Source organism: Aristolochia californica, unplaced genomic scaffold (genome assembly GCF_029961685.1).
Source record: "Aristolochia californica isolate CCGP_79_NKW_82.1479 unplaced genomic scaffold, dmAriCali1.0.hap1 SCAF_7, whole genome shotgun sequence".
Lineage (NCBI taxonomy): Eukaryota > Viridiplantae > Streptophyta > Magnoliopsida > Piperales > Aristolochiaceae > Aristolochia > Aristolochia californica.
The window spans coordinates 31,091,410-31,099,955 of NW_027182268.1; positions in this window are offsets into that span (position 1 = coordinate 31,091,410).

Here is an 8,546-nt window from a genome sequence, read left to right on the forward strand (position 1 = left end):
GGTGCTGCACTGGCTCCAGAACGTGGAGGCCCAGGATAGGAAACTAGTGCAGTGGCATTGTGCCTATTTGGCCAAGTTGGTTTTTTGACCAGTGAATCCTTCAGACCTCGATGCTTATGCTCAATTGACCTGGCTAAATTCATAGTGTGGTCCAATTCTGTAGGACCATGTAATTCAACTTCTAGCCACAAGGCTTCGGTCAAACCAATAGTAAAGATGTGAACATATTGGGAGTGACTAACAAACTCACTAGCGCGGGCCAAACGTTCCTGGAAGGTCTTTTGGTACACCTCTAGTGACCCATTCTGTTTATAATTGATTAATTCTCCCAATGGATTGCTACTAGCTGGAGGACAAACCTCATCATGTATGATTGTCTAAAAGTCGCCCAATCCTGAACCAAATGGTCATTTTGGAATTGTTGGTACCATAGGAGCGCTTCATCGAGCATGTGGCATTAGGCCAAATGAACCTTCTCATCCACCAGTGTTTTTTGTTGATAAAAGAATTGGTCACACTTGGTTAACCAAATCAAGGGGTCCTTAGACCCATCATATGTAGGAAAATCGAGTTTGAAATACCTTGGAACCATAGTTGGTCCCTGTGTGGAAGGCCCAATATGGGAATTGTTGTGGCGCAGTGGTGGTGGAGGAGGTGGTGATGGCTGGTAGTGTTGGTGGTCAGCCAGTGGAGAGTAGGTTGCCGGCGGCAGCGGTCGAAGACCACTGTTGTCTTGTCGTGGAGGATGGCTTGGATTGCTGCGTCCATGGATTTGATAGACTCACGTAGGTCAGATGTGGTCTGATGCACTTCTTCAAGGGATTGAGCCTGAACGTTTGTCCTCTGGCGATTGTTCTCAACTAATTGCTGCAAATCCTCAGGGGAAGAGGAATCCCCAAGGGTGGACCTGTTTGATACCAAGATTTTAGGATCTTCCCGAGCCATGGATCGAATCACCCTTTTTTCCTCTCTTCCCTTCATATTGAATCTTGACGTTGGAAGAGGATTCTTGTTTCTGGAACGTGGAATGATAGAATTCAGAATGGAATAATTGAGCTCTGAAGGAAGCTCGACCTGGACCTCAGAGGGAGAATCCGACCAAGACCTCTGAGGGAGAATCCGACCTATTTAATTCTAATTTTCTCAATGCTTACTTTCACTCACCTTGATGTCCCCATATATAGGGTTGAGGATGGAAATACAAGTTAGACCCATGGGTCAACTGGTTCATGCCATATTACATCTAAACCAAACCAAACCAAATGGAATTACATTAAAAGGAAATTGACATAATTTAATTCCTCCGCCTGTTGATAACTCGTGATGTTATGGAGTCCATAATATTATAGAGCTATTCCAGCCCTATAGAGTCATATTGTAGAGAGAGAGGCCTATGTATCCCCTTCTTGTGAAGGTGTTACAAACCTAGATATTGAGGAGCTTGGGCCCCATAGCCTTATGATTTATACCTATGTGAAGAAAACACTTATTTCCATTTAGACTCAAAATCTGAATGACCTCTCGGCTCCACTATCATGGGCATGATGAGGTATGTCAATGAAAATTGGTCGACGGATCTCCACGTGAACCTACCACAAAACTTCCAAGATGATATCCTCTCAATTGTTGGTCAAACAACTAGGAATTCCTACGAGGTTTGGATATGAGACCCCACCATGCCTCAGAGAGTCACCATGTAGATTGTGACTCATGTTCTTAATCCAATAAAGGGTACCTTCTTAAGTCTCACAACAACCAATATTTCTTGGTAGATGGCAATCTTCCAAAAAGTTCCATTGAACTATTGATACTTCATGGCTAGTAGGATGATCAACATTGTAGTTAACTCAGATAGTCTACCATTGACTCAGAAGATCACAACCATCATCCTACCTGTTGAATTTAGGATCCTATGATTGAAACCTCGAGCAAGATGAGAGAGGGATAAGAAAAAGAGCAGAGAGAGAGAGAGAGAGAGAGAGAGAGAGCTCAGGTAGAGAGGAGAGAAGAGAAATGAGAGAAAAAGAATTTAGGCTAGAGAGAGATTCTTCACGAGTTGAGAAGTGGAGAGCTTGATTGAACCCTTCAACCAAGACCCCTATTTATACTATTTCAAATACATATTAAGAGATAAGGTAGAATCCCTAATATTTCTCATTACATCAATCATGATTATCCAAATCTACATAAATCAAGGGAAGATAAATTGATTACATTAATCAAGGAAGATTGCCAAATCTTCCAACTCATGTGATAATGATTCCAACTTGTGTGATGATTCATCATGCCACCTCACATGATCATGATGGGTCGCACCTTGTAACTCCCCCTCAAGCTGGGGATGAGAAGAAATCGTAAATGCCCAGGTTGCTGCAGATGGTGGACAAATCTTATGAGTGACTAGTTTGGTGAGAAAGTCTGCAACTTGCCCTTGTGAGGAGATATGTTTAAGAGATAATACACTAGCTTGAAATTTCTTTCAAATGAAATGGTAGTTTACCTCAATGTGCTTTGTTCTCTCATGGAAGACCGAATTTGAAGTGATATGTATTGACGCATGATTACCGCAATGTAGATCCATAGGGGCTTCTTTATAGAATCACAGTTCAATGAGAAGGGATCTGATCCATAGAAACTCATTAACTGTGTGTGTCATGACCCTCTATTTTGTTTTGCTTCTCCATGTAACCAAGTTCCCTCCAATAATTGTACAATATCCTGAAGTACATTTTTTGTCATCCAAAGATCCAGCTCTGTTTGCATCTGAGAACCCTTCTATGTTGAAGCGACCATGGTTCTTATAGAGGAGCCCTTTTCTTGGAGCTCCTTTCAAATATCTCAATATTCTTTCTAGTGTTTGCCAATGAGTAAGTTGTGGTTTGTGCATGCATTAACTCACCACACTTTCTGCATATGATATATCCGGCTTGTTACATAGAGATAAATGAGTTTCCCTTCAAGTCTTTGATATTTTCCGATATCCACATCTTCTCTAGTGCTTGTAGATAATTTTGCATTGGAATCCATAGGGGTTTCTGCTGGTCTACACCCAACCATTCCTGTCTCCTCCATTAAATCAAAGATATACTTCCTTTGAGATAGTATACTCCTATGTTTGGAGTGCAGTACTTCAATACCTAGAAAGTATTTAAGTAGTCCAAGATCTTTTGTCTTGAATTCTTTAGATATCTTTTCCTTGGTTTCCTGAATGCCCTCAGGATCACTACCGGTTAAGACAATATCATCAACATATACAGCCAAAATCACTTTGCCATTAGGTTTGTCTTTAAGAAATACGGAGTGATCTATGGAACATTTGTGAAATCCAGCCCGTATGAGTGCTTGGCTAAATTTATCAAACCACGCACGAGGAGACTGTTTTAGACCATAAAAGGATTTCTTCAAACGCTTACCGACTCCCTCTCAACCACAAATCCAGGAGGTTGTTGCATATAAATTTCTTCCTTTATATCCCCATTGAGAAAAACATTTTTTTATGAAGCTGAAAGACAGGCCAGGAAGAATTAGCAACAAGAGATAATAAAATATGCACCTAATTCATTTTGGCCACCAGAGAGAATGATTCCTCATAATTGATCCCATAACATTGTGTATAGCCTTTAGCAACTAGGCTGGCCTAAAGGTGAGCAACTAACCCATCTAGATTGTGTTTAACAGTAAAGACCCACTTACTGCTGATAGGTTTTTTATCTGATGGAAGAGGAACTAAAGTCCATGTCTGATTCTCATAGAGTGCTTATATTTCTTTGTCCATTGCTGCCTTCAACCCTGGATGTTTTAGAGCCTCCTGATTGGACTACGAGACTGAGATGGAGGAGATAAACACATGAAATTGACAACATGAAGAGGATGAACGATGGTGAGACACAAAATTGGATATGGGATGAGAAGTAGAGGGCCTAGGACAAGTTTTGGGTTCCTTTCTTATGGCAATGGGTCGAGTATTATATTGTGGTCCAAAAGAATAGGAGAAGATGGGCTTACCTCGATGGGATCCACAAACTCTGTTGGTGTGGTGTCAGCCAATGCTTCAGGGGGTTGAGCAATTTCTATAGCATGGGGCGCAACTAGTCAAGTAGAGTCTGGTACAGAAGAGAGACCTAGAGGAGCATTGTTAGAGTAATATGAAGAGTCTTCAAAAAAATTTACATACTGCACACAAGTAACCTTTGGAGAGTGGAATTGCAGCAAATATTACCCTTCTATGTGCGAGAGTATCCTAAGAAGATACATTTGATAGATTTTGGATCAAGTTTACTATGTTGTGGAGAAGTAATATGAACAAAGCACGTACAACTGAAGACTTTCAAGGGAAGAGAAAAGGAATCACCATGTGGAAACAATAAGGAATATGAGGATTTATGATCGAGAATGGAAGAGGGTAGCATGCAGTAAGGATGACATGCGGCCAATAAAAGTATGGTGTTCAGTACGCAATAACATTATTATTTTTAATTGTTTTTCTTTAATTTAATTTAATTTATTTCAGTTAAAGAATTAATTGGGCATTGGGGTATTTTTGGAATATTTTATTTTTGTAATATTTTATCTTAAAGATTGTAAGGGTGAACCCTATTTAAGAGGTAAGAGTAATGAGAAAGGCAAACATTGATTTAGAGTAAACAGGGTTTTGAGTTCTCCTCAACGAGCTCAGGGGTGTGCGTTCTCTTTAACGAACCTAGAGTTTTCAAGCTTCCCTTTGGCTTTAATTTTGTCTTTCTTTTCTACCTCCCTACGAATCCATGTGTTAGATCCAGGACCATAACAACTGGTATCAGAGCGGGAACACAATGGGCTATTCTATATCCCTAGAAAAATGGATTGCTATGCGCAAGGAATTGGAAGAAATACACGTATGGTGTGCTTCTTCCATTAAAATTTCTGCAAGGGAGCAACTCGCTGCCGCAGTCGCTCGAGAAGCTATCTCAAACAGGCAGGAGAAGCAAGAAATTAGAGAGCCCTCTGTCTCTCCAGTGGCGGCGACATCCGAAATTGGGGACTCAGAAATTCCGAAATTGAAAGGGTATTCAGCAAACCCTTCGTCGGAAAATCCGAAATGGGGTTCGACATCAAACCATTTCTCACTGGATGCCATATATGTCCCCGAATAGAAGATACATGAAATCCAAGAGCTCTCTATCTCGAAAAAGCTTCCCAAACTTCCAAAATTAGACGATGGGGTCCCCGATATTGGAAATCAGAGGGGTATTCCACAACCCCTTTCTCACGGGAAGCCGTACGTCTTCCACAGGAGATGCAAAAAATGGCACTAGACTATTTGGGTACGACCTCAAATCCAAAATTGGGAACCATGAGAGTCTCCGAGAAGGAGCTTGGAAATCCAAGAGGCAATCACTTCAACGCTTCAAGCAGTTCTAAAGGATGCATCTTTACTCTCTGACTTCTACCACTCTATTGGTAGTTTGGTTCTTATTAAGGATCAAGGCAACCAAGCCAAGGTGCTTCTTGAGGATGCAAATGACTATTTTCATGCAATCAAGGTACTAAACCAGAGTGATAGAAAAGGGAAGTATGATTCCAGTGGTGTTGAATCTAGTGCTTATGCATCGGGGGTGGCACTTGAACCACTTGAAGAAAATCTTACAACATTTTTTCAAGTTAACACTCTGGCTGCTGAGAAGTTGTACTCTCTAGCTGGTGATTGGGCTGATCTTGGTCCGAATACTTTTTTTTTTATGTGTGCTGCGGTACTGGAACCATTGGACTTAGTTTGGCACATCGTGTTGGAATGGTAGTTGGAATTTAAATGAATGCATTTGTAGTGTTAGATGCTCAAAGGAATGCCGAGATCAATGGCATAAAATACTACAAGTTCTTCCGTGCCAAGGCAGACAATGTAATGAGTTTTCTACTCAAAGAATATCTAGCTGCGCAACAACAGGAAGAGAGTGCAAAAATAGCGGGAAATATATAGATATGTATATATATATATACATATATATATATACATATGTATATATATATGTAATGTGTGCTGTTGAGTCTTCTCAATCCCAGGGGGCTGGTCAGGATGTGTTGCTGCTATGCTGGAAAAGTATGGCAGTGCAACCTTTCCAATGGGAGGCCGCCGAGAGGGGCTGTTTCACACCAGTCTAGGACTGATGGAGGGTAGAGATGCTACTTGGGGAGATGTGGCGACGTTCGACACGCATCCCTACATTTGACCTTGAGAAAACAAATTGCTACTAAGGTGGAATGCTCCAGTTTTGGGTGTCCAAAGGGGGGCACAGCTACTATGGATACTACTTGGGAACAGGTGGAGATGTCGGCATATAGACCCTACCTTCGAGCTTGAGGACAATCTCTATCTCCCAGGGGGTGTAATGTTATGCACGCAATAATATTATTATTTTAATTTTTTTAATTTACTTTATTTTATTTCAGTTAAACAATTAATAGGGCATAGGGGTATTTTTTGAATATTTTATTTATAGGGGTATTTTTGTAATATTTTATCTTAAACCTTGTAAGGGTGAACCCTATTTAAGGGGTAAGCGTAATGAGAAAGGCAAACATTGATTTATAGTAAACAGGGTTTGGACTTCTCCTCAACGAGCTCAGGGGTGTGCTTTCTCCTTAACGAACCTAGGGTTTTCAAGCTTCCCTTTGGCTTGATTTTTGTCTTTCTCTTCTTCCTCCCTACGAATCCATGTGTCAGATCGGGGACCATAACATATAGGACTTTCATGGTATACAATAAGCTGCGAGCTACCTCATGAAGGTGACAATTCTTCTGTTTTGCTACACCATTCTATTGGGGGGTGCAGGCACAAGATGTTTGATGTATAATACCATTCTCTTGACAAAAATAGTCAAGATCTCTGGAAGTATATTCTTTGGCATTATCAGACCTAAGTACTTTGATTTTCGTACCAAATTGAGTGACAACCATAGCATGAAAGGATTTATAAATGGATGGTATTTCAGATCGCTCTTTAAAAAGAAATAGTTGTGTGGTATGAGTGAAATCATCAATAAGGGTAATAAAGTACTTTACTCGGGATGTGTTTGAGATGCTCAAGGGTCCCCATACATCATGGATCAATGAAAAAGGAGCAATACTTTTAAGTTGCAGACAAGGTGAGTATGTGGTCCTTTGGTGTTTGCTTAGTTGACTCACTTCACAATTTAAATTCAACATATCCTTAAAGATAAGAAAAAGAAGATGAAGAGATTGAGTGGATGGATGTCCCAACCGATTGTGCCATAGACTTGTCTTAGTTTCCTTGGTTGAGATGGCCTTTATTTGAGGCACGTCCAGGTAGTAGAGTCCCCCTTGTTCATGGCCTCCACCAATCACCTGCTTCATTGTAAGATCCTGAAACAAGCATGAAGAGGCTGAGAAGGTAGTTCAGCAATTAAAATGTTGTGTTAGCCGACTAACAAATAAAAGATTTAAGGAAAAAGTAGGAACAAAAAGAATATCCATGAGTGGAAGTGATGGTGTAACAAATGTGGATATTTTCCTAAGAACTTTAGTTTGGGAGTCATCAAGTATGGTAACAAATTTATTCGAGAGACAAGGAGAAATTGAGTGGAGAAGATTTTTGTTACCTGTGAGATGCTCAGAGGCCCTTGAGTCAATTATCCAGGATGAAGAGAAGGAAGAGGCCGAGAGCATACCTAAAGCAGTGGTGGCAATAACAGTTGAGGAGGAATAAGTCATACTTATCATTGGTAAGGATTTTATTTTCTGTTGGTGGGGTAGACTTGTCCTCATTTGTTTCACTTAATGAGGCTTGATTAGCCTTAACCCAATCCGGTATGGCATGGATTTTAAAATATTGATCTATAGAGTGGTCATATTTTACACAATGGGTGCATTCCCTGCCATCTGTTGTGACAAAACCAATCCTTCCACTCTTCCTCGTCCTCTTCTATGCCCGAAGTACATGGCGGATGATAATTTAGTAGGAGAAGGAGAAGAAGAGTCTGGAATGTGGAGTAATGTGGCATATACATCATCAAAGGTGGGAATAGCAGAAGCACTGAGGAGTTGACTTTTAGTAACTTTGAGATATGACTTAATGTTTGCTAGGCAAATGCCAGTGGCTAAGGCTTCCTTTTGCTTGTCTTAGACAAAGACATCGGTGGAGGTCAGATGAGCTAGCTTCCAATCTTGAAGAAAGACTCTAAAATGAGCCAAATATTCATAGATATTTTCTCTTGTTTAGTGTTAAACATTCTTTGGAGAATATCCTATGGCATGTGTAAGTTGTCGGAGCTAGAGTAAAACTTTGCACATGTCTCCCAAATTTGTTTGGTAGTGTTGAGATGAATAACATTGTTGGAGATAGGTTCTTCCATGTTGTTGATGAGCCAACTAATTACCAAAGTTTCATTTTTTAACCACTTAGCATCAGCAACATCTTCTTCAGCAATGGGTGGCCCAAGTTTGGTGAGGTGACTAAGTAGGTCCCTTGTTATTAGGAACCGTCGAACCGATGTGGACCAACTCAAGAAATTTGATATCCCTCGCAAGGGTATGGTAATAATCTTGAGAA